The sequence below is a fragment of the Schistocerca serialis genome, chromosome 6 (assembly GCF_023864345.2).
Source record: "Schistocerca serialis cubense isolate TAMUIC-IGC-003099 chromosome 6, iqSchSeri2.2, whole genome shotgun sequence".
NCBI lineage: Eukaryota > Metazoa > Arthropoda > Insecta > Orthoptera > Acrididae > Schistocerca > Schistocerca serialis.
In genome coordinates this window covers 105,854,384-105,858,742 of record NC_064643.1, presented here as the reverse complement: position 1 = coordinate 105,858,742, position 4,359 = coordinate 105,854,384, and the positions used below count along the sequence as shown (strand labels likewise).

The 4,359-nt window shown below is 42.2% G+C and overlaps 1 pseudogene; it reads left to right on the top strand.

Moving 5' to 3' along the window:
- Window positions 1–3,925: 3,925 nt before the first annotated feature.
- LOC126485268 (5S ribosomal RNA) lies at window positions 3,926–4,043 on the top strand (annotated as a pseudogene).
- Window positions 4,044–4,359: the final 316 nt, after the last annotated feature.

Here is a 4,359-nt window from a genome sequence, read left to right as displayed (position 1 = left end):
CATCCAGCAACTAGAAATTTGGTCTCAGTCATCTTTGATACTGCTACAGTCACTCAACGATGACGCATACTCATACATCACAGCATCATCATCATCAAACAGCCGCTTATTGTTCATAATCAGCTACTAAATTATCCCAAATATCTAACCGTAATGCTCCAAATGTAAAAATAAGCAAAAACACAAAACGTAACTACAGACAAACGGACTGACCAAACACCATTAGAGGTGGAAGCAGGTGTTGCGACGAGGAATTTATTCCAAATAACACTTAAACTGCGTATTTTCGCAGTACAGATGGAGAACCTCGTAGTACGAGATTTTTATGTTTCACACAACATGGCCGAGGGCAGGGATGTAACATAGGCAAAGAAAATGGTGTAACAAGACAGAGGTGGAAGATCTGTACCTATAAAATAAAATCTTTGCAACTGAAATAAAACTTCTTACCATAGAAAGTAACGATTTACAGTACAAACACACACACACACATACGCACACACACACACACACACTCTCTCTCTCTCTCTCTCTCTCACACACACGCGGTTTGCTTATCATAGTACACAAATATAATTACACATCTCCGACCAGAAACGAACATTCAAACTTTGCAACAAGTTAAATTATATATATATATATATATATATATATATATATATATATATATATATAGGTATGTAAGATTTCGTCTATAAAACACACAATGCACTATCGTTGTAACTTAGCTGTGTAAAATTTAAAAAAGTACACTTGGCTGGCATATTATTGGTGTTACTGATTTAATTTATAGATTAAGCATCGCTTGGGAGTGTTCATAGCTCGATTTTTGTACCACACTATGAAAGCACAGTGACCCATCAAATTAAATATTTACACACCTTAATTAGCTCTATTACTTATTAAGACATACATGGCTACTTACTGACACTGCTGATATAAATCACAGGTTCGTTGAAGAGCATAGTTCGATCTTTGTACCACACATTGAGTTAATGTAAATCTATGAAATTGGTTCTATAACACTGCAAAACTCACTTGGGTACTACTGCTGAAATAACATATAGCTTAAAATGTACCTTTCAGTGAGAATTACCGAAGTAAACAATGCTGTTCCCACATCAAAATTCGTCAAACACTCGTCTCTAAAACCGACATCAAAGTCACGAACATTATTGTGAGATCATATTAGGGTATTAAGTTCATCTTTCAGGATAAAACATGTCTCATCTTCCTTGGTAACGCTAAATCATGCTGTCACTCAGTGGAAACTACATTTAACTTGGATGAAACCGCATACTGAATAGTAGATGACAACTGCCATTACCCTAAACATTCTGACTACCATTACTCCAAATACATTGAAGGTACTATTAGGGGTAATGAGGGTCAGTTGACAAGGTGACTGCCCACATCTCGGTCATGGTAACTACCATTACCGTGAATGCATAATGACAGTGTATGTGCAATAATGTGACAGCGAATTACAAATACTCACTACTCGACTAGTTCTGAGCAGTATTGATCAGTTTTGATAAGTCACATCATAGTGTTGCAGAAATATGTAACAAATTGTCGTCGAGTGCTACCATTTTCCAGTGTAACTTTTTCTCTTGGTATCTGCTTTCCGATATAATCGTTTCCCAGTATAATCGTAAACTGCAGCCGAGATGGGGGATGTTGGTCAGTTGACATGGTAGCTATCATTATCCTCTATGTGCATTTCAGTCAGCATGAGAAAATATGACTTGCTTCGAGGCTGCATTATCAAACTTACACAGATGTCAGCAAGTTCGATGATTTCATGAACTTAGCGAGTTAAGACATGTTACAGAAAGCCGCTACTTGTTCTTAGAAGCAAAGCGAATAGACAGCAAACTGAGATTTATTGATGCCACAAGTCAAGATTCGTCCCTACGAGCAAAACGGGGTCTCACTTACCGGGGGTATCAGTTATCTGGGGTGTCAGCAACTAGGGGTGGCAGCTATCTGGGGTGGCAGCTTCTGGATATGTCAGTTACTGGAGGTAGCAGCTACTGGCAGTGTCACCTACTAGGGGTGGCAGCTGTTGGCAGAGTCAGATACTAGGAGTTTCAACTACTGCTAGTTTCAGCTACTGGTTTCAAAACTGCATTGTCTCACAAGAAGCTGACACCGCAAAGACCAGACACCACCAGTATTTGACACCTCCAATAGCTGACACTACCAGTAGCTGAGACACCTATTAGCTAACACCGCAAGAAGTTGACACCCACAGTAGCTGACACCTCTGGTAACTGATACCCCCACTAGCTTCAAATGTGACTGTTTATTCAGAACTTTCATTTTATTCACATTGTAACTTGTTTTCTGTGGATCATGATTATTGTATTTGCTATATTCAATGCGATTATGCTCTAACCAGTTTCGATCAATCGATGCAATCTCCAGTGGGGTTTCACGATTGAGTAGCTGTCTTTCTCTCTCCTCGTCCTTCTCGCTGGACGAAAAACGCAGAGAAACGGGTATTCCATTTTTGGTAGGAGTGGTACAGGTGTTTACCGCGTGTACATCGCTTTTCGGCTGGTGATGTATTTACTCTTTCAGAATTGCGAAGGGTGTCATCTCTCAAAAATATAATACATTGAACCGCCAAAAAAAAAAAAAAAAAAAAAAAAAAAAAAAAAAAAAAAAAAAAAAAAAAAAAAAAAAAAAAATATCTGATACACGCATGCGTATTAAAATACAGAGATATGTAAACAGTGTAAAGAGGCAGAATAGGACGCTGCGGTCGGAAAATCTGTATAAGACAAGTGTCTAGCGCAGTTGTTAGATCGGTTACTGACACTATAAGGCGCGTTATCAGGATTTAAGTAAGTTTGAACGTGGTGTTACAGTTGATGCACGAGCGATGAGATACAGAATCTTCGAGGTAGCGATGAGGTGCTGGTTTTTCCGTATGACCATTTCCAAGTGTAGCGTGAATATCAGGAATCCGGTAAAACATCAAATATCTCCGGCATCGCTGCGGCCGGAAAAAGATCCTGGAAGAACGGCACCAACGACGAATGAAGAGAATCGTTCTGTCAGCGTGCGAACTATTTAACGAAACATCATCGATATGGGCCTTCAGGGCCGAAGGCCCATTCGTGTCCCTTGATGTCTGCACGACACAAAGCTTTACATCTCACCTAGGTCCGTCAACACCGACATTGTTACCTGGAAACATGTTTGCCTAGTCGGGCGAGCCTCGTTTCAAATTATATTGAATGGATGGACGTTTACGGGTATGGAGACAACCTCATGAATCCATGGATCCTGCATGTCAGCAGGGGACTATTCATGCTGGTGGAGGCTCTGTAATGGTGTGAGGAGTATGAAGTTGGCGTGAAATGGGAATCCTGATATGTCTAGATACGACTGTGACAGGTAACACCTACGTGAGCATCCTGTCTGATCACCTGCATTCATTCACGTCCATTGTGCATTCCGACCGCCTTGGGCAATTCCAGCAGGACAATGCGACACCTCACACATCCAAAATTGCTACAGAGTGGCTCCAGGAACACTCTTCTGAGTTTAATCACTTCCGATGGCCACCAAACCCCGCGGACTTGAACATTATTGAGCATATCTGGGATACCTTGCAACGTGCTGTTCAGAAGAGATCTCCACCCCCTCGTACTCTTACGGATTTATGCACAGCCCTGCGGCATTCATGGTGTCAGTTCCCTCCAGCTCTACTTCAGACATTAGTTGAGTCCATGCCACGTCGTGCTGCAGCACTTTTGCGTGCTCGCGGGGACTCAACACGATATTAGTCATGTGTACCAGTTTCTTTGGCTCTTCAGTGTATGATGACTGTGTTGTTTTTGACTCAAAATCATTACTTATTTTTATAATAATTTTATTTCAGTTGTAAATATTGAATTTTAGAGATAGCGGGGCCAACGGCCTTGCCGCAGTGGTAACACCAGTTCCCGTCAGATCACCGAAGTTAAGCGCTGTCGGGCTGGGTTAGCACTTGGATGGGTGACCATCCGGTCTGCCGAGCGCTGTTGGCAAGCAGGGTGCACTCAGCCCTTGTGAGGCAAACTGAGGAGCTACTTGATTGAAAAGTGCGGCTCCGGTCTCGGAAACTGACATACGGCCGGGAGAGCGGTGTGCTGACCACATGCTCCTCCAGTGACGCCTGTGGGCTGAGGATGACACGGCGACCAGTCGGTACCTTTGGGCCGTCGTGGCCTGTGTGGGAGGAGTTAAGTTTTAGTTCTAGAGATATCGACTTTGCACCACTGTTTTGTTGCACCACTGACTTTGGCTATGTTTCTCCTGTGCCTTTGGCCGTGTTGTGTTCTAGGCAAAGACTTTATACTATGA